The sequence below is a fragment of the Leopardus geoffroyi genome, chromosome A1 (genome assembly GCF_018350155.1).
Source record: "Leopardus geoffroyi isolate Oge1 chromosome A1, O.geoffroyi_Oge1_pat1.0, whole genome shotgun sequence".
NCBI classification, from domain to species: Eukaryota; Metazoa; Chordata; class Mammalia; order Carnivora; family Felidae; genus Leopardus; species Leopardus geoffroyi.
Window position 1 is genome coordinate 179800960 of NC_059326.1, and position 27592 is coordinate 179828551.

Below are 27592 nucleotides of genomic sequence, written 5' to 3' on the forward strand. Positions count from 1 at the left end.
TGAGGCCTCAGCCTTCTGTTTGTGTTATGCCATGCTCTGTCCCCTGCGGTTTCATCATGTGCTTGAGGACAGGTTAGCTTTAATCTGCATGTGGACAGATAATGGATTACAATGGGTGCCGTGGCACTCTTGGGATTTCTGTTTTGCGTGATTTGCTCGTGCTTTAACCTAGAGCCAGGAAAGAAGGCATGGAAGGTTTCTTTTCTCCTCCACTGAGGCTTTATCCAGCTGAACACAAGTCTGTTGTCTATCCACAGAGTTGATTACAAGGCTAATACTTTGAATTGTCTTGTAGACTCTTAAATGATAGAATTTTAGAGGTAGGAATTAAAGTTATCCAGGCCAGAATTTCTCAAACTTCTCTGAGCATCTGAACACCTGGAAATCTTATTAAAATGTGAATTCTGGTTCTGTAGTTCTCAGGTGGGACCTAGGAGTCTGTGTTTATAACAAACTTCCAGGTGATGCTCCTGGCCTAGGACCACATTTGGTGAGCAAGGATCTAAGTTCCACTGCTTCTCAAGCTTAGCACATGGAAAAAAAATCTCTTGAGGTGCTGGTTAAAATGCTGATTCCCAGTCTGTGTAACCAAGACATCTAGTTCATGAGATCTGGAATGGACCCAGGATTCTGACCTTATAAATAGGCAACCTACACCTTTAGTGTATGTCGCCCATGGGTATACTTTGAGAAACGCTGATCTATTACAAACCCTATTATTTTATAGATTGGGGAGCAGGCAAACAACCAAACATTTCTTGAGCACCTACTGTGTACTAGGCACCTTATGCATATACAGTCTTCTTTAGTCTTCCTGAAGTGTAGATATTTTTATGCCTACTGTACAGATGATAAAACTGAGGCTTAAGAGTTTAACTAAGTCACCAAGAATAAACCCAGGCTTTTCTGACCTCTAGTTCTGTGGGTTGTTTTCTACCTTATCATGTGCCCCTGTGCTGAAACACACCTTAAAGAAGAAAGAGGAAAAACAATCATGGATTTCTGAAGGTTTCAAGGTTCAGTATTTTGTACTTTTATGCTTATATGAGCCTCTGTGAGCACGTGCTCATATCTGAGATCTAAAGTATTAAGACTTGAAATATTAAAACAAAGTTTATAGACTCAAATGCATGTGTGCGAGTAGAACTTTCTAAATTCCCTACAATGTATCAAAGCTAGAGTTGGGTTTTATATTTTAAAACTCTTTGGCCCTTTGGGCCAACAGAAGAACTTTCTAAAGTGATCAGGTAATGCTTATACTGAGAACATTCTACCAGCTTGAAAAGTTTTGTTTTTTTTTTTTTTCCAGAAAGAAAGAAAACCAAGCTGTGACTTTACAATGCTTTGGAATTACAGAATATGCTTGTAATTTTTACAATTCTGCACAGACTTCTTTGCCACATCTGGTTGATATTACTGGCAGGGATATATGGGGGAATAAACCATAGGCTGGAATGTGAAACATCCCACAAAATGAGTTTCTTATAGGTTGCTGCATAAAACATTTTGATTCTCCCTTTCTTTGGAAGGATGACTTAAGTGATTTCATGGATTTAGTATTTTCTTTGGTTTGAAGGTAAGAGGTTTTGCTGGTCTACCTGGTGAGGGTTCCAAGGTGGCTTTCTGAAGATGTGTGCAAAGGGTTAACTATTCTATAGTCATGCCATGGATCACGGTGAGGAAAGTAACCCTTGAAGGTCAGACCGACACTGGACACTGGTGATGATGGTGAAACACTGGGGCCAGCTGAATTGCTACAGAAAAGGGGAGAATGTCGAAAGAAAAGGTTATATGTATAAGGGCTTCAGAAAACCTCTTGAATTTTAGTTCTGATGGTGCATTAAACAGCTCACAGCAAGAAGAGCTCAGCTCCTTGCACATACAGCCGGAAGCCTTCATATGTCGGTGTGTTCTCTGTGCTGTATGTGAAAACAGTGAGTTGAGAAGGTGGAAAAATAAAACAAACACCCAGGTGATACCTGGCACATAGTCCATTCCCTGTTGGGGACATTCCTGCACAATTCCTAGGAAGAGAACTGTGTGACCAGGGACAACTAAAACATTCATTAAACACCTACTGTGTGTGTGTGTGTGTGTGTGTGTGTGTGTGTGTGTCTGCAATGTGCTGGTTGTTGGGATGCTGAGTATAGAATGCAGACATGTCTAATCTGAGCCCAGAGGGTGTGAGGATGGGCTTCTTGCCACCTGGCTTCTTCTCAGACTTCCTTGGCTGGGACCCACCTGCAGAGTTGGAACCTCTCTGTACAACACCATGTGCTGCTCTCAGCACCTTGTGGCATGTGGTAGAGTCAGCTAGCCTCAGCGGGTCTGTGTGGCCAGCACCAAGGGTGCTCACATAAAGACTGTGCTCTCAGTGACAACTTAGCCCATTATTGAGAATGAGAACCAGAGGCCAGCCTATGTGCACACCCAGGGATCCTTGTTCCCCTTATCTGGAGTTAAAAACTGTCAAGGGAATTGAAAATGTCTGGGAAATATCACATTATATATAGAAAAATATAAGTCTTTTGAGGTGGGCAGACCCCAAACACACGTTCTTCAATTGCCTGAATGATGCAAATGTACCCACATCTAATAATCGTGAATTATTTGTTCTTGAATCACGTTCAGCATCAACAGAAACATTACTAAGAGCCTAATTATCCCTCATTTCCAACCAACATTTGGGAATCTTTCCAGGGGACAAATAGTGTTTTAATTTGATGCCCAAATTCTAGCATAATTTCAAATTATCAAAAAAAAATAATAATAAAAGACGTCTGTAACTTTGACTTTCTTTTATCTTTCCTGCGGGTTCAGTATCCTATATGTTGAACATTAATCTTCACTTGTAAGGTTTTCAGTCCATTTACAAAGTCCTGGAGATTGAAGATTGTAATGAAAATGTTTATGCCCTATTAACAACAAAACTGTGCTAACACAGTACTGTCTAAGCCAAATAAAAAATGGAGAAGTTTGAGGGGACAGTTCAAGAAGGAAGCATAGGAAGATCCTGAATTCACCTCCTTCCATAGACATGCCAAATATATAGCTACATATAGAACAATCCTCTATGAAAAAGACCTGAAAACTAGCTGAACAGCTCCTCCACAACAAAGGATAAAAAGGCCACATAGAGATGATTAGGAAAGAGAGAGATATGGTCTTGCCAAAAGTCCCACCCCTAGTTAGGAGTAACCCACTACTGGGAGGGGTCCTATAAATATAGATTGTATCCATAAGGAGCAAGGGGTTCAAACCCCACATTAGGCACCCCAGTCATTGGGACCTGGGCTGGAGAAATGAGCCTCCAAAATATATGGCTTTAAAAACCAATGGGGCTTATGTCCAGGAGACCTAAAGGGCTGTAGGATACTGAGACTCCACTCTTAAAGGGCTCACACAGATTCACTCACCCCAGGACCCAGCTCAAAAGCAGCAAGCTGAAAAACGCCTAGACTATATGTGAAGGAAATTCATTGGCTAAGCTTAAAGGGTCTGCCAGAGGAGTAGAGGTCTGTTGGAACTCTCTCCAGGGACAGACACATGGGAAGGCACCATTTTTGCATTCTCCCTCCACCTTGCTACCTTGTCCCACCCCCCGTGCTGTCCTGCAGCCCTGCCAAACCCAGTAAGTGGGATCATCCCAGCCTAGCATGCCCCCACAGCCCTACTTTGCCAAACCTGGGGGGACCTGTTGCCCTAGGCCACTTCTCTGCCATGACCCCACCTTGCAAAACTCACTTGGCAGGCTCATTACAGTCTGGCACTCTCCTATAACCTCAAAGTTAGCAGGTGTGCACATTCCACACAGGGAATGCCCCTTGAATGCTTGGCTTTGAAGCCAGGTGTACTAGCATTTCTGGGCCCCACAGAACTGAGATAATAGAAGAGTTAGTTCTTATAAGGCTATGACACCCAGGGCATTGCACAGACATCGGACTGAAATTTACCTCCAGGCTTCCTGTGACCACTTCTTAAAATTAGGAGAGGTATCTGCTTTGTCTAATACACAGAAAAAAACACAGAGAGTCAAGCAAAACAAGGCAACAGAAGAATATGTTCCACATGAAAGAACAAGATAAAACTCCAGGAAACATTCTTAATGAAATGGAGATAAGTAATTTACTTGATGAAGAGTTCAAAATATGGTCATAAAGATGCTCACAAAAAGAAATAGAGGAAGAAAAGAAAAGAAAAGAAAAGCAAAAGATGCTCACCAATCTCAGGACAAGAATGGATGAACACAGAGAGAATTTTAAGGAAGAGATAGAAAATATAAGAAAGTACCAAACAGAAGTCACAGAGTTGAAGACTATAGTAACTGAACTGAAAAATACACGGAGGGGTTCAACAGCAGACCAGATGAAGCAATAGAATAAATCAGTGACCTGAAGACAGAGCAGTGGAACTTACCCGGAGCAGCAAAAAGAAAAAGGAATTTTAAAAAGTGAAGATAGCTTAAGGCACCTATGGCACAAATCAAATAGATCAACATTCACATAATAGGGAGTTCCAGGAAGAGGAGAGAGATAGAGGGACCTAAAACTTATTTGAAGAAATAATGGCTGGAAACTTTACTAACCTGGGGAAAGAAACAGACATCCAGATGCAGGCATCCCAGAAACTCCCTAATAAGAGAAATCAAAGGGACCCACACCAAGGCACCTTATAATTCAGGTGTCAAAAGGTAAAGATAAAGAAAAAATATTAAAAACAGCAAGGAAAAAACAATGTTTTACATACAAGGGAACCCCCATGAGACTATCAATTGAGTTTGGGGCACCTGCATGGCTCTGTTGGCTAAGTGCCTGACTTCAGCTCAGGTCACGATCTCATGGTTCATGGGTTCGAGCCCTGCATCAGGCTCTGTGCTGACAGCTCAGAGCCTGGAGCCTGCTTCAGATTCTGTGTCTCCCTCTCTTTCTGCACCTCCACCTCTCTGTTCATTCTCTGTCTCTGTCTCATTCTCTCTCTCAAAAATAAATAAAAACATTAAAAAAAAAATTAAGACTATCAGTTGAGTTTTCAGCAGAAATTTTGCAGGCCATAAGGGAGGGGCATGATATATTCAAAGTACTGAAACTTCCAACAAGAATACTCAACCCAGCGAGGTTACCATATAAAAGGAGAGAAGAATTTTTCAAACAAGCAAAAACTAAAGGAATTCACCACTAATAAGCCAGACTCACAAGAAATGTTAAAGGGACTTCTTTTTAAGCCAAAAAGAAAGGACACTAATAATTAACAAGAAAAATTATGAAAGCAAAAATTCTCACTGGTAAAAGTAAATACATAGTAAATGTAGTGGACAAATCACTTATAAAGCTACCATGAAGAGTAAAAGACAAGGTAGTAAAACTAACTATTAAAAATTAGTTAAGAGATAACACAAAATAAAAATATGTAAAATATGACATCAAAACATAAAATGTAGGAGAGAAGAGTAAAAATGTAGTTCTAGAATGCATTTAAACTTAACTTTCTATCAACTTAGAATATCTACATCTGTATGTCTGTATATCTATATCTATATATACATACATACACACATACATACATACGTACACACATACATACATATGTGTGTATGTGTGTATGTTTGTGTGTGTGTGTGTATACAGATACACAGAAGATAATGAGAATGGAGTTGGAAAATAACACTAAAAAATGGCATCAAGCCACAAGGGAAGAAAGCAATAGGGTAAAAGAACAGAGAGGAACTACAAAACAGCCAGTAAACAGTGAACAAAATGGCAATAAGTACATACCTATCTATAATTACCTTAAATATAAATGGACTAAATTCTCCAATCAAAAGACATAGAGTAGCTGAATGGATATACATACATACATACATACATAAGACCCAATATATGCTGCCTGGAAAAGACTCAACTCTGAAATAAGGACACCTACAGACTGAAAGTGAGGCATGGAAAAAAAAAAAGATGTTTGTGCAAGTGGAAACCAAAAGAAAACTGGGGTAACTATACTTATATCACAAAATAGGCTTTAATACAAAGACTGTAATTGAAGAAAAAACAGGCATTATGTAATGATGAAGGAGTTAATCCAGCAAGAAGAAATAACATTTGTAAATATTTATGAACCAACCTAGGAGAACCTAATACATAGAAAGTAAGTATTAACAGACCTAAAAATAAATCAATAGTAATATAATAATAGTAGGGGATTTTAGTACCTACTTAAGTCAATGGATAGATCACATAGATGTAAAATCAATAAGGAAACATCAGCCTTAACACATTAAATCAGTTGGGCTTAATAGGTATATACAGAACATTTCACCCAAAAGGAGCAGAGTGCACATTCTTCTCCAGTGCACATAGAACTTCTCCAGGATAGATCATAGGTTAGGCCACAAAACAAGTCTCAATAAATTTAAGGAAATTGGAATCATATCAGGTATCCTTTCAGACCACAATAGTATGAAACTGGAAATGAATCACAAAAGAGAAAACTGAAAAAAATCACAATTATGTGGAGGTTAAACAACACTTTACTGAATAACCAATGGGTTAATGAAAAAAATCGAAGGAGAAATTCAAAAATACCTTGAGACAAATGAAAATGGGAATGCAACATACCAAAATCTAGATGCAGCAAAAGCAGTTCTAAGAGGGAGGTTCATAGCAGTACAGGCCTACTTCAAGAAAAAAGAAAAATCTCAAATTAACAATCTAGCTTTAAACCTTAAGAAACTAGAAAAAAGAGGAACAAATGAAGGCCAGAGTTAGTAGAAGGAGGGAAGTAATGAAGCTCAGAGCAGAAATTAATAAAATAGACACTAAAATGACAATAGAATCAATGAAACGAAGAGCTGATTGTTTGAAAAGGTAAATAAATTGATAAAGCTTTAGCTAGACTCACTAAGAAATAAAGTGATAGGGTTCAAATAAATCAGAAATGAAAGAAGATATATTACAACTGATACCACAGAAATATAAAGGGTCATAAAAGACTGCTATTAATAATTATTTGCCAACAAATTAAACAACCTAGAAGGAATAGATAAATTCTTAGAAACATACAATACTTCACAATCAATTCATGAAGAAAGAAGATCTGAGTAGACTGATTACTAGCAAGGATACTGAATCAGTAATCAAAAACCTCCCAACAAATAAAAGTTTATGCTTCACTGGTAAGTTCTAGCATACAAAGATTTTATACCTATATATCTCAAAGTCTTCCAAAAAACTGAAGAGGAGGAAATGCTTTCAAACTCATTTTACACAGACAGCATTACCCTGATACCAAAACCAGACAAGAAAACCACAAAAAAAGGAAAATTACAGGAATATATCCCCAATGGATATAGATGCAAAAATCCTCAACAAAATATTACCAAGCCAAATTAGATAATTCATTGACAGGATCATACACCATAATCAAGTGGAGATTTATTCCAGTGGAGATTTAATCCAAGGATGCAGGGATGGCTAATATTCACAGGTCAATTAATGTGATATACCACATCAACAAAGTGAAGGATAAAAATCATATGATTATCTCAGTGGATGTAGAAAAAGCATTTGACAAAATTCACCATCAATTTATGGTAAAAACTCTCAACAAAGCAGGTATATAGGGAATGCACCTCAACATAACAAAGGCTGTTATGACAAACCCACAGCTAACATCATACTCAATGGGCAAATCTGAAAGCTTTTCCTCTAAGATCAAGAACAAGACAGGATGCCTGCTCTTGCCACTTTTATTCAACATAATATTGGAAGTCCTAGCCAGAGCAGTTAGGAAGTAAAAGAAATAAAAGTCATTGAAAACAGAAAGGAAGAAGTAAAACTGACACTATTTGTGGATGCCATGACATCATATATAGTAAACCCTAACATCACCACTAAAATTGTTAGAACTAATAAATTCAGTAAAGTTTCAGGGTACAAAGTCAATATACAATTTTTTTTTTTTTTTTGCATTTTAATACACTAACAAAAACTACCTGAAAGAGACATTAAGAAAACTGTCCCATTGGGGCACCTGGGTGGCGCAGTCGGTTAAGCGTCCGACTTCAGCCAGGTCACGATCTCGCGGTCCGTGAGTTCAAGCCCCGCGTCAGGCTCTGGGCTGATGGCTCGGAGCCTGGAGCCTGTTTCCGATTCTGTGTCTCCCTCTCTCTGCCCCTCCCCTGTTCATGCTCTGTCTCTCTCTGTCCCAAAAATAAATAAACGTTGAAAAAAAAAAAACTGTCCCATTTATAATTGAATTAAAAAAATAAAATGCCTAGGAATAAATTTAACCAAGGAGGTGAAAGACCTGTACACTGAAAAGTACAAGACATTAGTGAAAGAAATTAGAGAGGGCACAAATAAGTGAAAAGATATTTCTTGGTTATGGGGTGGAAGAATTATATTGTTAAAATGTCCATATCACGCAAAGCAATTTACGGATTCAGTGCAACCCCTATCAAAATCCCAATGGCATTTTTTCACAGAAATAGAACAAACAGCCCTAAAATTTGTATGGAACCACAAAATATTCTGAATAACTAAAGCAATCTTGAGAAAGAACAAAGCTGGAGGCATTCCTGTGCTCCCTGATTTCAGTCTATATTACAAAGCTATAGTAATGAAAACTGTATGGTATTGGGAAAGAAAAAAAAAACAGACACATAGATCAATGGAACAGAATAGAGAGCCCAGAAACCCATTCATATATGGTCAATTAATTTATGACAAAGGAGGCAGGAGTATACAATGGGGAAAGGACAGTGTCGTCAATAAATGTTATTGGGATAACTGAACAGCCATATGCAAAAGAATGAAACTGGACCATCATCTTATACCATATACAAAAATTAATTCACAGTGGATTAAAAACTTAAATATAAGATCAGATATAAAACTCCTAGAAGAAATCATAAGTGGTAAACTTCTTGACATCATTCTTGGAGACATGTTTTTGGATCTGACTCCAAGGGTAATGACACTTAAAGCAAAAATAAACAAATGGGACTACATCAAACTAAAACACACAGTGAAGGAAACCATCAACAAAATTAAAAATAAAACTAAATGGGAGAAAATATTTGTAAATCACAGATCTTATAAGGGGTTAATATCCAATATTTTTAAAAGAGCACACAACTCAATAACAAAAAACAGTCTGAATAATAAATGGGCAGAGGATCTAAATAGACATTTTTTTAAAAGACATACAGATGGCCAACAGGCACATGGAAAGATGTTCAACATCACTAACCACCAGGGAAATGTATATCAAAACCACAATGAGGTATCATCTCATAATGTGAGAATGGCCATTACAATAAAGACAAGAAATAACAAGTGTTGGTGAGGATGTGGAGAAAAGGGAACCCTCATGCATTGTTGGTGGGAATTTCTTTATTTTTATTTTTATTTTTTAATTTTTTAATGTGAAATTTCTTGTCAAATTGGTTTCCAAACAAACCCAGTTCTCATCCCAACAGGTGCCCTCCTCAATGCCCATCACCCACCCACCCCTCCCTCCCACCCCCCCATCAACCCTCAGTTTAGTCTCAGTTTTTAAGAGTTTCTTATGGTTTGGCTCCCTCCCTCTCTAACTTTTTTTTTCCTTTCCCTCCCCCATGGTCTTCTGTTAAGTTTCTCAGGATCCACGTAAGAGTGAAAACATATGGTATCTGCCTTTGTCTGTATGACTTATTTCACTTAGCATAACACTCTCCAGTTCCATCCACATTGCTACAAAAGACCACATTTCATTCTTTCTCATTGCCAAGTAGTATTCCATTGTGTACCTAAACCACAATTTCTTTATCCATTCATCAGTTGATGGACATTTAGACTCTTTCCATAATTTTATGGGAATTTAAATTGATGCAGCCACTGTGGAAAACAGTATGGAGGTGCCTCAAAAATATAAAAATAGAACTACCATATGATCTAGCAACTCCACCTCTGGGTATTTATTTGGAAAAAAAACAAAAGCACTAATTTGAAAAGATATCTGCACCCCTATGTTCACGGCAGTGTTAGTCATAGTAGCAGAGATATGGAAACACCAAAGGGTCTACTGATGGATGAATGGATAAAGAAGATGTGGTGTTTATATATATTAGAATACTACTCAGCCATTAAAAAAGAGAATGAAACCTTGCCATTTGGGACAACATGGATTGGCCTCGAGGGCATTATGTTTGGTGAAATAAGTCACAGAAAAATACTGTATGCTCTCACTTATATGTGGAATGTGAAAAGCAAAACAAATGAACAAGCAAAACCAACCACATAGATGCAAAAAACAGAGTGGTGGTTGCCATAGGGGAGAGGAGATTAGGGGACGGGTGAAAAGGGAGAAGAGGGTCAAGAGGTACAAAATTCCAATCATGAAATAAATAACCCATGGAGATGTAATGTACAACAGTGACTATAATCAACAATATGGTATTGCATATTATATAACTTTATGGTGGTAAGGAAGCTAGGCCCACTGTGGTGGTCATTTTGCATTGTATACAGATATCAAATGGTTATGTTGTACACCTGAAACTATTATAATGCTATATGTCAATTATACTTCCATAAAAAATAATAAATAAGTAAAATCTGTTTTAAGTTAAAAAGAAGAAGAAGAAGAAGAAGAAGAAGAAGAAGAAGAAGCAGCAGCAGCAGCAGCAGCAGCAGCAGCAGCAGCAGCAGAAGGGGGAGGGGGAGGGGGAGGGGGAGGGGGAGGGAAAATGGAGAAGTTTAAGTAAATTTTGTGCTCCTTGCCTGAATGTGGTGTGCTGGACCTGAGTTTTGGTTCATGGTTTAGAAAAATATTTTGATCTTTTATTCATGATGTTTCTTTCTTCCCATCCTTCCTTCTTTAATTCTACTCACTCTGTTTATGGTGATGAAGCCTATTTGGAAGTCTGGCCTCATCTTGATTGGTGCTGCCTGTTGTATAGCCAAAAACTTCCCATGGTTGGCTGAATGGAGTAGTTAACTATTAAACTGATGGTTTGGCCTCTCATTGGTCTGTCTAGGACTCTGGACGAGAATTTCTCATGAGTGAGTCAGCTTTTGATCAAAATATACATAGAATCATGCCAACATTTATCCTAGTGAAGAAAACATCTCGACTTTTGGAGGTCAAAATGCTCTAAGGGGAAAAAAAAAAAAAAACTACATCTCTAAGAGGGTTAAAGGGTAACCAAGGACTAATCCCCTCCATCTCAATTTCATTTAATTTTAGATGTATGAGATTCTAAGATGTATGTGTGTCAAGATGCTCAGAGAGATCTAACTTCAATAATTTTTTAGAATGTTTTGCATGGGAATCAGTGACAGGTATAGAAAGAAATGCTAGATCGTCAATTTTATTAATGTCATGGCCTTAATCATCTCCTTCCTGTGTCTCCACATCTCCTACTCTGCCCTTTCTCTTTCCCAAAGTACTTGCACATATACATAACATACCACCCACACATACACATAAAACGTTCTCTCTATAGCAGAATCCTAGACAGATAAATGAAGCTCCCTTCCAGGCTGTTACATCTAAGCACAGATATAATTTCACTTTAGTACAAGATACTGACTTTTAAATTAGTTCAAATTGTTGAGCAACACTGTGAAAAGATATCAGGGGTCAGAAAGGCAGCACTGGTGGTGGAGGGGAAAGATGCTTTTTCTCCTTGGCTCATAATTGGTGTTTTAGGTGCATAAAGATGGTAGTGGCAGATCTGTGTCAGAGACAGTAAATTATTAGTGTAAATGTTTTCCAGTCTCCAGAGAGAGCTTCTGTCTTCCCTGGAAGAGACGTGCATGGTCAGGCTTCTCTACCCGAGACCTTCCAGGACTTTCATCCCATTTTACAACACAGAACAGAGGATTGTCAACCACCAGTTCCCAAGGGTTCAGTCATTGAGCAAAATTATCTTAGGGAATAATTGTTATGGCTTCTGTCACTAATGGTGTTTTCTGCAGATCCTGTTCTGCATAGCACTTCCTTTATTTAAATGAGAGTGAAAGATGGGAGATCATTAGGCCTAATGAGGCCAGGAAAGCAGTGGCAGGGGAAGACGGGTAGCCCAGAGACTACTCTACTCACAAGTCTCTCCCCAAGTGTAGAGTCATTGACAGGAGGATGAGGAGATTGGGTAAAATTTGTCAGCTCTATTTTTACCAGTTTGTCCACTACCTTCTGTCTCTGCTGCTGTCACCCGAATACAAGCCACCATCCTTTCTTGATTAGATGACCTCAGGGACCTCCTCACTACATCTTCCTGCTTTTACTTATGTTCCTTCATTTTCCAAGGTCCATCCAACAGATGCCCAGATCGTTTTTTTTTTTTTTTTTTTTTTTAACGTTTATTTATTTTTGGGACAGAGAGAGACAGAGCATGAACGGGGGAGGGGCAGAGAGAGAGGGAGACACAGAATCGGAAACAGGCTCCAGGCTCTGAGCCATCCGCCCAGAGCCCGACGCGGGGCTCGAACTCACGGACCGCGAGATCGTGACCTGGCTGAAGTTGGACGCTTAACCGACTGCGCCACCCAGGCGCCCCCCCAGATCGTTTTAAGACAAAAATCAGATCTCCTCATTCCACAATTAAGCCTTCCAATGACTTTCTGTTGTTCTAAGAAAAAACACAAGCTCCTATCTTACACAGTCTAACCTCTGCCACTCTTCCTGGTGCCATCCTAGGCCACTGTCCCCACTTCCACCATGGCAGCCTTACATGCCTTCTTCCTATTGCCCCAAATCTCCCATATCTTTCTCAACTCAGGGCCTTGGACTTGCTATTACTTCTGCCTGGGACTTTCTGACTCCACATGTTGGCCTGGGTAAGTCCTTCTTGAAATGCATATCCTGGCTCAAACATCACTTTCTCAGAGAGCCCTTTTCTGATAGCCCTACCTATAGCATTGTGTCTTCCTTGCTGGTCATTGTACGTAACATGATCCTGTTTTCTTCATGGTACTTACCACTACCTGAAATCCTTTTGCTCATTTATTTGTTTAGTTGTTTATTTTCTGCTCTCCCATTCCCTATTAGAATGTAAGCTTCTTAAGAGTAGGGGTTTTGTCTTATTGACTCTATAATTGCCTAATACTGCATCTAGCACATACTGGGCACTCGATAAATGTTCTTCTGTAAATGAGTGAATGAGAGAAGGAACTTGGTCTCTCCAAAATCTACTTTTTTCCCTCAATGTATAGTCAAATGCACCTTCTCTTCCAAATCATTGCCCTGAAAAATCCCCAAATCACTATTTAATAGCACATGTGCACATACAATGCATACATGCACACACGCACACTCAAAAGTGAGGATAAAACTAACACACCAGATTTTCTTCCTCAGTTTCTGATCTCTACTTTACTTTTGGCAAGAAAAATGACTTGGCTTTAAAAAACAGAAGGTTCCTGCCCTCGAGTTTTGAGAGGGCCTTCGTAGGATGAGCCATCCACACACAGGTGGGGCCATGCTGCATGCAGGGGAGCTGACTTCAAGAGCCAGCAGGTGGATTTCATACTCCCACCAAAGAGAGAGAAACAGCCTATGCGAGATCCTCTGCTGGCAGATGTGAGCCAGTGCCTGAGACATAGAGCTGGGGAGGGAATGCTATTTTTTGATGCTTATTTCAAAGGCCTGGGAATAATATTCTGTGATACAATGAAATGAAAAGATAAACTTGTTTGCTTCATCTCCTGGCCTCATTGATTTTTTACTTCTAATGGGCATTGAAAGGGATTGTGTAGCTATTGGGAGCCTCAGCTCAGTGAAGGCTTTACAAAAAAGGAAAAAGAAAACTTGTGGGGGATCAAACAAAAACCAAGCCTTAGTCTGGAAGAAAAAAAAAAGAATAGATTACACTAATTTACTGAACACTGACCTAAACCTCCAAATTATTCTTCTCTTGATCTGAGATCTAAACTAGAGATTGTTTGAAAGACATCTGGCGAATTAGTCCAAACCTGAAGTGAACCCTGTCTTCTAAAACAATTGAACCAGAGCCATACTGGAACATCAAATTATTAATGTTTTCCAAACTAACCCTCTCTGAGTGTCTGGCTGGTGGTGTATAAAGCTGCAATAGCAATTGCCCTTTATTCATCTTTGCTCCCATCCTGCCTCCTGCTCCTATCCACCATTTCTCCCTTCTGTGCGGATACCAGCCTTCAGTAATGGGTCCACCCTCCATGCTGCACTGTGGAATGTGGACTGTCTGTCCTGCTTCTGTGATCGTGAGGGATGCTGCTGTTCTGAACAGCTTGGCCCAGTCACCAGCTTTGATTTCACGTCATGGGGAAAAGAGGAGTATCTTTTCAGTGAAGGCAGACTTACTAGATAAGTTGGGGGAAAAGGGACTATAGAATGGAATAAAGGAAGAAAACCTGGAATAAGGAAGAGAGGGAGGAAGACCAGAAAGCAAACGTGGAGCAGAGGTAGTAAAGATGGAGACTCGGTGGAGGACAAAGGAAAGGAAAGAAAGAGAGTAGGAATATTTGGGATGGCATGCATTTCAGGTTTGTTTTTGTCTTTTTCTCATTCCTTCCAAGGTAGATGGAATGATTTTTGGTCACACGTGCCCCTCTTCAATCTGTGCCAAGCTCATTGTGAGTTCTTGTCTGTACAGTAACCCCCCAGGAGGTAAGAAGCATCATCTTCATAGATTACCAGAGTTGAATGGCACCTTCCGGAACTTCTAGACCAATGCCCCTATTTTATAGCTGGAGGACCTGAGGCACCGAGTAGTAGGGAATGCACAAACCCCAGCCCTCAGATTTTTGGTCTGGTGCTGTGGACCCAGCTGGAAGATACATTCTTTACCTTGGCCATGATTTTTCATTAGGTGACAGAGAAGAGAAACCATGGAAGAAGGATCATTGGCTTATAAGGAATCAAGTATTGATGCCTGAGAGGTCAGGCTACGTAGCAGTTACCTTAACAGAAAAAGGGTATTTCTTTGAAAGATGTAATACTGGTAATAGATCTGCTGGATAAGTAAGGATTAGTGATTCTTATCTATGATAGGATTGTTGGAGGTTCTATGGAAGCATTATGACTACTTTCTAGTAGTTATGTCATGACATATCTGAGGAAGGAAATTGAAAGGTCAAACCCCACATGAGAGCCATTCCAAGGAAAAAAGCACCAAAACAGGTAATCATAAGGCATGAATAGAGGCTAACTCCCTAGGATTTCCACCCTGGTGTTGGAAGAATGGACGAGAAGAGGAAGTCTTCTTGAAGCAGGGTGATGGAGACTGCTTCTCAGAGCCTGCAGGCTTCCCAGGGACAACAAGCCTGGTATATTTGAATTTCCACCCCATAGGAATTTTAGAAATTCAGAAGCTGAAGTCAGCTTGGTATCAGCCTGAGCAGCATTTTCTTTCCCTCTTCTTTCCCTCTTCCTTACTTCTGTAAGGACACATTCTTTATAAGGAGCCTGTGCATTTAAGAAAAAAGACCCCAGCCTGTTACTTATAACCCAGCAGACACTGAGGAACTCACCAGGTTTTCCTAGTGGGCAAGGGCACTGCACCCTGCTTACCTGTCGTAAATAACCCATTTACCTGGAGCTAATTAGCTAGACTTCAGTGTGGAGTCCCAAATTGCTATGCTAATGATGGCAGCCCTCCCCTCCCAAGCAGTGCTGATTTCCCAGCTCAGCATGAGGGCCTTCAATAATATCTCTTTCCAATGATATAATTTGATTCCTCCATGGGAGACTGCTCTGGTCCTAGCTCACTTAGCACTAAATCTCTTGCTAGATAGTCTCATTACTTAATCTTTTCAGGCCCCAGACCAGCCCCGGCCTCTTATTTATTTATCTGGGGCCCTGTTTACTTCCCTCTTGTAAATTATTTCTGGCTCCTGGCCGTCTGATCGCTGCAGTGATAGACTAATAGCTCGGAGCTACCGCATTTGCCTTGTGTGATGAGGCAAATAATATGCTTAACTTATGGGAGAGAAGTGCACCCTCCATTTATTTCAGTGGGGGAAAATATTACTCAGGGGAAAGGGCCAAATCATTTACCTAATGGCTGCTGGTGGAAGTCGGTGTAATTACTGACAGAATTATGTGAAACAAATTGCCACGTGCATAAATCTAAACTTCCAGTTTCTCAAAGGCAGAGAGAATTTCAGCAGTTGGCAAGGGTTCTGCATTTCTGATGGGTGGGTTTCTGAGGGGGTGTTGGCAGAAAGAGGATCTTGGCCCACTGGTTCGCTTGGCAAGGGGGATGCTCTTCCTCAGCTCCAAACTCTTTAAACATCTAAGGCCCGGGTAGGCAATCTACAACCTTCTCGCCTGTCCAGCCCACTGCCACCTGCTGTAGTAAATAAAGTTTTATTGGAACACAGCCACACCCATTTATTTACATAGTGTCTGTGACCCTATCTGTGCTATAGTGGCAGAGTTGCATGGTTGTGGCAGAGACTGTATGGCCCCCAAAGCCAAAATTATTTACAATATGGCTCTATAGAAAGTTTGCTGAGCCTTGCTCTACCAGAAGAACCTTCAAATATCTTATATGGAGATGGAGGGATTAAATTGGATGACTCCCCTTAACTTTACTTCAGACAGTTCAGTCTGAAGGAAATTTGAAGGGAACTAGAACGGTTATCTTGCTTTGTAGGACTTCTGAAACTATTCATTGACCCATCTCAACAATTGTGTGGTTTGGTAGGGATCATGAGCCCAGTTGACAGAAGAGAAAACGGAGACCCTGAAAAGTGAGGTGTTTTGCCCAAGTCCTTCAGTGAGGAAATTGCAGAACTGGGATTCATGCCTTCACTGTGTGGCTCCAAATTCCGTGCCCTTTCAGCTAAACCTCACTTCTTCCCAAGGTAAAGAAGGACAGAGGCCTCGGCAGTGGGAGAGGTTGTATCTAGGCAGAAGGGCTACTGAAAGGGGTCACATGAGCCACCAAGTCACAAGGAACACCAAAGCTAGAGGAGAAGTGAGGGGGCTCTTGCTTTCTTCAGTCCACCCTTGCAGTGGGGTAGATGGTGGAGCAGTTGTAAGAGTACCTTATCATGAAACACAACAGCCACTTGTCAGGCAGCAAGAGAAAACCCAAAAAGAAGAAAGCCTGGGTGATAAAAGTTTATTTCATGGCCTGTGTTGCCCATGCAATGCCGGTTGCTGAAGAAAGAGCCTGGTCCATATGGCCTCCTTCTGGGGGAGGTGAATGCCACCAGCTGTGCTGCAGCCAGGGCTGAAAGCTAGCCTTGGCTCTTGCACCCTTTGGAAGCAGTGCTCTAGGCTTTGGAGCAGCATGGAGCCAGACTCTGATGCCCTGAACTTCTGCTGTGAGTGTGAGAAGGGTGGGATATCCACAGGCCTGCAGGCATCAGCAGCGTGCCTGCTACAGGTATAGACATCTCTGGTTGAAAACGTGACCTAAAACTCCTGGCAAAGCAGTCTTTGGGCTCTGCACCTAGGAAGACAGGAGGGCACAGTGGAAATGATAGTAAATAACACAACCGTGGAGCAGCAGCTACGATTTGTTGGGTGCTTACAAAGCACCAGACATTGTTCTAAACCCTGTAATCTTCAAGAGCTCACTTAATCCTCATAATCATCCTGTGAGGTGGGTGTAACTGTTCCATTTTATCAGAGAGGAAATGAAACTCAGAGATTATAAAAAATCTGCTCAAGCTAATGTATAAATGGTGGAGCTGAGAACCGAATCTGCCTGACACCTTAACCGTTCCACACACCAGGGGTGGGAGGTGCGAAAGCCACACACACAGAGCCAAATGCCATAGAGTAGCTCAGCCATGTGGATACATAATTTTGCTCCTTAGAACCTCAGTGTCCAATGTTTGAATGTATGTAACAGCTAGGGGCGTGGAGACAACCAAAGGTGATGGTATATTTTCAGCCTAAACCTGCTGTCTGACTCATAAGAGCTAAGCAGGTTCCTCTCCACTTTCTTCCCTCTTCCTGTGCCTGATAAAACACAAATCCAAGCTTTTCCATCACTACCATCATTATCCATGATATTCTGCCGAGCTCCGCGGGGAGTGGGATACACAGACCCAGCCTCTCTCTTTAAGGCATTTTCTGCGGAGATGGACATATATTTACCCATGTGTAAATGGATATGCATTTATGGACTGTGCCAGGGGTGTGGGGGAGAGAACATTCCACCACATGTGAATGAAGCAAAAGTTTTGTGTATTGCATGCATGTCAAGGGAAGTTGTGTTTTAGAGGAAGACGTTTTTACAGTTCATTCATCCTTGCTGAGCTGCTGCTCTGGGAGATAGAAAGCAAAGAGTGATTTGGAAATAGGCAGATGGGACAGATGAGGCCTTGCTGTTACTTGTCTTTTGATCAAGCCACAAAGGCTCTCGGTTCAGTCCTCTCTTCTCCTGGAACTGGCATGGATTGTGAGTACTTATGGGTTGCCTTCAGTAGGATATCTTGACACACAAGAGAATTAACATTGTTTTGTGTTGTACTACATGCTGGGCAAGTTCTTTCTCTTGAATTTTCATTTTTTCCTTCCATCCCTGTGAGGTGGAACATTTTATGTCCATTTGATGTGGAGGGAAGAAGTTTAAAGCACTTATGGTCTTACAGTTAAGGAGAGATGGAAACAAGATCAGAACCCATATCTTTCCAACCCTGGAGCTCATTGTACACTACACATCAGGTCATGTCTTCACTCTGAGAAGGAGAGGTACTGTCTTTGTGCCCTCTGCCATTTCTCATGATATCCCAACGGTCTCCAGAGAATTTCTAGAAATTATTACAGGGTCTGTGTATAGCTTCTTGGGGTGTGACCACTTCCAGCTTACAGAAACTGGGATTTTTAGGACTGTCTCAAGATTACCACTGATAGAAACCTGAAGCAAAGTAGAATAAGGAAAAACTAATAAGCATCAACAATGACAACACAAAGCCATGAGATGGGACTGGTGTTAAAGATCCCAAGGTTCTAGGCCTAGAGCCCACTGGGTCTTTGTGACTCTCCAGATGTCATCTCTGCAGCTCTCTGCCTGGCAGCTCCATTCATTCAGGTGCTCCCCTGTGATAGAACCCTAGCAGACTGGCACTATATCCTTACAGCTTTGGTCTCTGGACCAGTCACCCTGGCCAGAGCCTGAGCCTATAATCAGCCCAGTCTGGGTCACATGCCCACCTTCTGTTGCTGGAAGGAAGTTGGATTGATTCTAGGCAGACAGAGCTGAGAACAAACATGCCTCAACCAGGTGGGGTTCTGACTATGATTCCAAGGGTGATAGTCACCTTATATGCAGAACATTAGGCCTGTTCAAGTCAGCAGCCATGTCGAGAGAGCCTTGTTATTTCATTCCTCGTCTTCCCTAAAATAGGGAAGGCACATCTGCAGCTCTTGCCAGGACTCACACAAAGGGAGCTAAAGAAGCACACTTAATAGGATTGGGAAGACATCAAGGCTGCTGGAGGAGCAGTGAACATTTGAATTCCTAAGGCTGGGGAAATCATGGGAAGAAGGGAGGCAACTTGGGAAGGCCATGCCCTTGTTTCCAGAGCTAAGAGACAGCATTCTTGGAGCTTGGCAGGACTTTAGGAGAACAGAGGAGACTTGATGCAAGTCTAGATCTCTCCTCTGCCTCCCTCTCCCCCTTTCATTCCTGCCATGCCCTCGCTCACTTCTTCTAATCCTGCCATTTCAAAACTGCCTTTTGCAGTTCAGAAGTTCACCAGGTTTTATTTTCTCTGCATCTCTGTGCCTTCTTATTCATATCTAGAAGGCTCTTCTCACATCGTATTGTCTAATTAAATGTCACTCTTTAAAACTCAGCTATCATCTCACCTCCTCCAGGAAGTCCTCCCTGATGTCACTGGTTTTATGTATTAGAAAGAGTTCCTCTGGCCCTAGCCTCCTGGGCGAACTATTATCTGAGGATCAACCACACCTACTCTTGAGACTGATGCTTTGCCTGACCTTCTACCCAACTCTAAGCCACTTGTGAGTGGGGAATTGTTTTTGTTGTTGTTGTTGTTGTTGTTGTTGTTATCAAGGTTTAGTACAGTGCTAAAATATTTTTATTGGAAAAACTGAGTAAATGATGTCTTAGCTCAGACTGTTACAACAAAATACCAAAGACTGGGTGACTTATAAACGATAGATATTTATTTCTCACAGTTCTGGAGACTGGAAGTTTGAGATCAAGGTGCCAGTATGGTTGACTTGGGGTGAGAGCTCTTTTCCTGGCTTGCAGATGGCCATCTTCTTGAAGTATCCTTACATGGAAGGAGAGAGACCAAGAGATGGGGTGGGGAGGGGAAGAGGGAGGGAGGGATGGAGGGAGGGCGGGGGTGGAGAGAGAGAGAGAGAGAGAGAGAGAACAAGAGAAGAGAACTCTCTGGTCTCTTATAAGGGCACTAATCCCAACATGAAGACCCTACCTTCATGACCTCATCTAATCTTAGTTACCTCCCAAAGGCCTCACCTCCAAATACCATCACATTAGAGGTGATGGTAGGACACAAACCTTCAGTTCATAACAAATGGGAAGTAGTGCCATAGAGCAGATGTTGATTTTGTAGAACTAATTACCTCAGAGGTATTTGAGGTGGAGGATTTGAACATCACTCTTAAATGTCTACATATGCATTTTCCAGATGTGTTCTGTCTTAATAGATCTTCAGCAAAAGAAAAAGAAAAAAAAAAGTGTCCTGGTCAAACCAGTTTGGGAAATGTTTGAAAGGAAATATGGAAAGCTTCATGATTGCATGACTTATTTGAAACTTTATTTTGTCAATACGCATTGTGAATTTCCAAGAGGTGAAAACAAGCACGCAACTAGTTCCCATTTTTTGACTGTGGAATCTGTTTTCATGGTGCATTTGGTGGGTCTTGAGGTTTATAGGACTGGTATTGAGATGAGATGAGGTTAGTTAAAACTTTTTTATAAATTAGGTTAATCCATAGAGCCTGAAAAAAATACTGAGGGCAATTCAGTATTTCCTCTGGGAATGCCATGGTGATCAAAGCAGGTTGGTGATTCTAAGGCACCATTTAATTGCAATCTCACTGTGGCCCTCAAGAGCCTTCTCATTGTTGGTTCTGATACGGTGCTAAGGTCCCTCTTCAGGCACTTCCTTCCACTGAGGTCCAGAAGCATTTCAGAGACTTTCTTAACATCCCACCTCTTTCTCAAAGCTTCCCCTGATTTGCTAGAGGAAAGGTGTTCTTTTCCCTCTGTGCCACTTGTCTAAACTTCCTGGTCCTCTCTCTCTCTCTCTCCGGGGCCCACCACCCTCAACATTTCCCCTTTGACTCTATCTTTGCAGAATTCCTCTTGCCTCAAAGGAAGAGAATATCTGTGGCCTGCTGAGGATTCTGAGTGGGTTGTGGGAACCCAGATCCCTGTCTGAATCCACTATCCTTACCCCAGCCCGCCCAATCTCCCTCCAGAGGTGGAGTGAATTCTTCCCATCTGAATCCTATGAGATGGGATGCCTGCAAATATTCAGCACATTCCCCAAAGCTATTAATATTTATGCGTTTACAGGGTGGGCTACATTCTAGCCTAGGGTCCTTTCCTGCTGGGCCACCCTGTCCCTCAGGACTGTAGTCTGATCCATGTACCTTCCATGGGGAGAATGGCAATTAAGTGGAGCCTCAGAATCACCAGCCTGGATTGATCACCATGGAGCTCCCCGAGGAAATACTGAATTGCTCTCAGATACTTTTTCTCTTTCCTGAGGCTTCAGATCAGGGGAGTGCTACACCACCTCAGGGCTGCTGTCACCTCTGGAATCTTGGTGTCAGACTCTTGCACAAAGCACATAAGCACAAAGGAAACCTTCAACACAAGCCCGTACCTCCCCCTTCCCTTCTGCCCACGCATTTGTTTGACCCATTACTACTCCCCACGCTTTTGTTCATGCCCATTTCTCCTGCCTGGGATGCCCTACCTTCTCTTCCAAGACCTATCCAAGGCTAGAGATGGTGCCATGTGGTTCTTAAGAGTAAGCATTCTAAGTTGGAAGATTATTGCAAACATTAAATGAAGTATTCCTTATAAAGTGTTTAGTAGACTGCTTGGTGTTCAGTAAATGTCAGTTACTTTTATCTTGTCCACAAGCCTCAACACCCCCCCCCATTCAATGAAGACCTTGTGGGAATCTCATTCCACATTGGTCCCCCAGATTCCTCACTGTGATCTCCAGAACCACTTTGATCACACTTCTGATGATATCGTTTGCATTGTTTTAATGGACTGCTGTTCATCTTTGGTGTTATTAAACAGGGTCTTCCCTCCATTTCTGTCTTTTTCTCCCACCTGCATGGTTGACAATCATGTTGTCTTTTGGAGTAGACTGCACACACAGGCTGGTTAATTTACTTGTCTGTTTAATTCAGACACCTGAGTGGCTAAAGTCAAAGATTTGGAAAAATCACCTTTGTTCTTCTGGCAGCCACCCTTTCATTTAAAAAGCTTGCAAAATGGCAGTCCCACAGATGGAATCCTGCCCACACATCTATTGTGTTTGGCCTGCATAATTAAAAAAAAATGGACTACATTTAAAAACTGAGAGTTCATATAAAAATCCAGATTGCTTGTTCCTCCCTGCAAATCAGGAGCTCTGGCAGCAATACAGGGCCCCGATTCCCATGTAACAGCAGTCCTCAGAGCCAAGTCTTGGGAGCCCCTTTTGAGGAGCATGCTTTCTCCAAATTGCTAAAATCCCATCACTGTCACTGCCCCACATGGGCCTTGCTCATTTATTTTCCTAACCCTTGTAGTCTTTAAAATCTGGGTACAAGACCACCTTTCTTCTCTAGCAGCATTGTACAGAAGAGGCACCTGAGGCCCACAAAGCGAGGGCCACTGATCGGGCAGTGATGGCAGAGATCTTTGAAGGGGGATGGCCATCAGGCCACTTCTCCATTCCCCTAAATGAAGAGCAGGTCCCTAGCAGGATTTCACACTCCTTTGCTGGATTTGGAAATTGTGGAAGACCCTGCTGGGCATTTCTTTGATGGTTCCCACAGTCCTTTCACTCTTGAGCAGTGGGTAGGGCAGACCTCTTGATCTCCATCCCATAGAATAGGGTGCCCAGCAAAGTTGACGTCCTCAATGCTCTTTTGGGCCTCTGAAGTCCAGCATGAGAGCCTCCCAAATGTGGGAGTCTGAGGAATCTGCCACCTCCAGTCCGGCAAGACCAGATCTCCCACTCTGGGTGCAAACATGCAAGCACAGAGAGGATCCCCCCTCAGGGCATCCCCCTAGGAAGTCCTCCACCTGTACACACCATTCCCTGTCCCAGGAAAGGCACACCTGAGCTGCCTGCCCCATGTTACAGAGCTGTCCCCCGGGGGGAGGGCTGGACTCAGTCTGTGTGGCTGGTCCGTGCAGCCACTAGTGGCGTCACATGGTCAAGATCAGGCCTTGGAGGTCCTCTGCCTGGTAGGGCTTTGCAAATAGGGTGTTTAGAGAAATGGGAACGTCTGTTTTTAATTGAAACAATTGCTTCACTTCATCTCAGAGTCCCTGGGTCAGGGCCCTGTTTTTGCGGTAATGCTGCTTCTCTAAAGTTCAGGCCTCTCTGTCTCCAGGTCTTACTTATGTTGTTGCCGGCAAGTGATTTTGGGTGCGCTAATTACTACCTGAACCGAGCAGCAATTCTCTGTGGTAAGAGAGACTTCCCGTGCCAGGGATCCCCTCTCTAATTTTCTGCACCGTGAAAACTTCCATTCTCTCTCATTTGACATCTCTAAGTTCCTGGACTCAGGACGTTTTTACATGGAAAGGTTTGGGAGAAGCCAGCTAATTTATTTTCCCAAGTTATGTCATTGAAAGCTGATTCCATTATTTATTCCAGAAAAAATGTGTGTTTTCATACACTTCGTGTGTAGACATACCATAAAATGATATATTCATCTGGAAGGGTCCTTTGAGATCTTCTCGTTTAGGCATGGCAAATAGATTACATCTTGAATGCCAACTGTGATTAGATAAGTGGCATGCAGGGTAACACGTTGAAAAGGATTCTGGGACCCATCCAAACTCGGGCAGGCACCCTGATATCTATTACGCCTGGTTACCCAGAAGTCAGTACCCGGAGTGGCAGCACATTCTCTAGGTACAGTTACCCCCAGTGAGGGTCAGACTCCCCATTTTACAGATGAGGAACTTATGCCTGAGAACTGAAGGCAGCTGGGGTTCTATTAGCCCTTAACAACACCCCAATGTGAGGGGCACCTGGGTGGCACAGTTGGTTAAGGCTCTAACTCTTGATCTCGACTCAGGTCATGATATTACAGTTGGTGAGTTTGAGCCCCACATCAGGCTCTGCACTGACCGCACAGAGCCTGCTTAGGATTCTGTTTCTCCTTCTCTCTGCCTCTCCCCCACTTGTGGGTGCTCACTCTCTCTCTCAAAAATAAATACATAAACTTAAAAAAAAAGAAACACCCCAAAATGAGTTGGAAGAGGAAACCTCTCCTGGGCTGTCAGTGCTCCAGGATCACGGATTTGGAATGTATCTTAAATGAATGACTCCTAAGAAAAATTCCCACTACCATGGTGGAGGGAGGAGAGTCACAGAGCTATCCCGGCAGGGTCTCTGGCCAGTGGCCACATCCTGTCACCATTTCCTGTGGTCTCTACTGAAGGATACAGGCAGGTCAGACATCAGCCATCAGCCGTTAGGAGCATTCCTTATAGTTGAGAGCTCGAAGAAGATTCTGTACAACGAGTGGTTCAAGACTGTGAAATCCAGACAGACATAGGTTTGAATTCTGACTTTGACACTTTGGAGTCCTTGCCAAGTTACTTCATTTCCCAGAGATTCAATTTTGCTTTATTTTGTTTTGAAGTAGTGATACTAACACCTATCTCATTGAGCTGTGTAAAATTTAAATGAGATGATGCATGTAAAGCTTCTAGCACAGTGCACAGCATTTAATTAACACTGTCCCAGTAAATGTATGCTATTTTTATCATCTGACTCCATGGAGCACATGTTACCCTGTCAAAAGGCTCTAAGGCATAGAACTTACCAGATTATTGAGCAGTCCCAGGGCTCTGAGAATCTATAGTCCTGGAACAATAGAAAACAAGATGGCAGAATACTTATTATTTTCTAAAGTTATTTTTTACCTAATTAAAAATGATTTGAGCAAACAATTTTGGAAATAAGTGCTAAATCACAGTTTTGCAAGACATGTAGCCTACTGTCTAGAAACTGTTTTCATTACAGTTGTAGAAGTTGTTGAGGTTGTAGAAAGGGGCTGACCCGTGCTCAGAATGAATGGCCCAGGAGGTTGTGTGGGACTCGGGTTCTGTTGACCTAAGGTACAAGAGAAATGCTTGAAAAGGATGAAGAGGAGCTCCCACAGGAAATTCCCTCATTAATGCCCATCTTCATTGCCAGGAACCTCAACAGAGCATTAAAATCCAAATCCTCATTTTGGAGATATTAGGAAGTTCTCCAGTAGTGCTCCAAAAGAGCTGTGTGCTCCCCTTCCCCCAGGTCAAAGCACTTTCCAGAGTTCACGCACTCCCTGTCCCCCCTCCCCTCCCACCTCCTCCTGCCTGTGAGGAGGCAGGTGGGGTGAGCAGAAGTGCCCAAATTCAGCCTATCTGAGCTTGAATCCTGTGGTCCTTATTTCAGGAAGATTATTTCATCTCTTGGGGTCTCAATGTTGTCATCTGTTAAATGTCATCTGTCACAGGATTGCTGTGGGGATGAAATGAGTTAATGTATGTAAGTGCCTAGAACAGGACCTGGAACTCAGTAAGCATTCAGTTCATGTTGGCCAATATCATTGTTACTAATGCAAGAGTAGGGGAAGGGAGGTGGGAATGTCACTTTGGAGAATGTCCCAGATTCTTATGGACTTTTGTAGACAGGAAGGATCATTTTCCTCATTTCTATCTTTCCTGAGTTTCTCCTACCTGTACTTTCAGTACTATTGCTGGAATAAACCATAAACTGGAAAAGATGAGACCTGTAGCATTAGGGAAGGTGATATTGGCGGGGAGGCACCCACCAATTCCCCAGCCCTCTGTTAAGTGCTTACTGGATTAGCCTAACCAAAATGCAAGGGAGTGTTTCTCTATCAGTGAGGAGATGGGTGCCAGGAGAGGTGAACTGACTTGACAAAGATCTCACAGCTCTGTTATAACAAGGTCTCACTAGGAATCAGACTGACGTGTGTGGCTCTGGGACCCAGGCTGTTTCTGCCACCTTTACTTCTGCCCTGTTGCTCAGGAAGATTCCCGTCACCCTGCCAACAATAACACCACTATCGTGTACCTTGATATGTCCGCTGCTAAATGAAGCATCTGAGCATGAACACACTGAGTGAATCATTTACCGGGCAGCAGTTTTCTCATTAAGAACACGTGTTAGCAAATGAGTCTGTATCTGGGGATGAATGAGTCCTTTGGAGGGGGAGGGGTGTCATTGGTCTCTATGCAAAAGAAGGCCAGAAACAAAAGCAGTGATCCCAGAAGAGGAGAAGGAGGAGGAAGAATAAAAAATAAGGAACAGACGCTGACCTTAGACAGAAAAGTGAAAGAGTATAGTGTGTGGTTTCTGAATTTGAATCCTGTCTTTGATCTTTACTATGTGACCTTGGATGAGTTATTTAACCTTACCAAGCCTCAGTTTCTTTATCTGCAAGATAGACATAATGATGCTAATACTACTGACCCTGTAGGTTTCATTCAGTCAACAAATGTCTGTTGAGTACCCACTCTGAGCTAGACCATTCTGTTCCAGTTGCTGGGGACACAGCTGGGAATGAAATAGAGCAAAATGGAGGCACCTGGGTGGCTCAGTCAGTTAAGCATCTGACTTTGTTTCATGTCATGATCTCACAGTTCATGGGTTCAAGCCCTGCATTGGGCTCTGTGCTGACAGCTCAGAGCCTGGAGCCTGCTTCAGATTCTGTGTCTCCCTCTTCCTCTGCTCCTTACCCCACTTGTGCTCTCTCTCTCTCTCTCTCTCTCTCTCTCTCTGTCAAAAATAAATAAACATTAAAAAAAAAAAAGAAATAGGGCAAAATGCCTGTCCCCAGGGAGCTTATGTTCTAGTAAGAAGTGCATATCATAAACAAGGTTAATAAGTAAAACAACTAGTGTGTTGGATAGTGGTACATGCTAAGAACAGTTACACAGAGATGATTGCAGGTGGCAAGGTGGATTTTAGGTGAGGTAGTCACAGAAGCCCACAGTACAAAGGTGACATTTGAGCAGTGACCTGAAGAAGGTGAGACAAAGAACAACGTGGATATCTGGGGAAGAACACTATCGAATGAATGCATGCATACATGCACGTGTGCATGCATGGGTTATGTGGATGAAATACGATTGCCATCAGTGTAAAGCACTTAAAACAGTGTCTGATGTATAGTATGTGCTCAATAAATGTTGGCTATTCTTATAATTTATCAGATTAATCACTGAAGTTGCTGCTGTACCTTTTGTTTCTGGCTTTCTGAAAAGTCATTTTCAAAGTAGGCAGAAAGGAAGGCTGCAGAAACTGCTTTCTGATTTGTTGGGAGCATACAACATGACCCCTCTTTCAGGTTGGCCTGGGCGCAAGTTGAGACTCATCACACATTCAGGGATTGTGCTCATGTTTCCTCACGC

At 42.1% G+C, this 27592-nt stretch overlaps 1 protein-coding gene and 1 long non-coding RNA gene across 2 annotated transcripts in view; both read left to right on the plus strand.

Moving 5' to 3' along the window:
* Window positions 1-27592, plus strand: part of SLIT3 (slit guidance ligand 3) — a 596997-nt gene that overhangs the window by 109232 nt on the left and 460173 nt on the right. The gene's annotated exons all lie outside the window — the stretch shown is intronic.
* LOC123610917 lies at window positions 10624-19627 on the plus strand. Its single transcript, XR_006718337.1, has 2 exons — window positions 10624-12312; window positions 12544-19627. It is a non-coding gene; the product is annotated as an uncharacterized LOC123610917 (long non-coding RNA).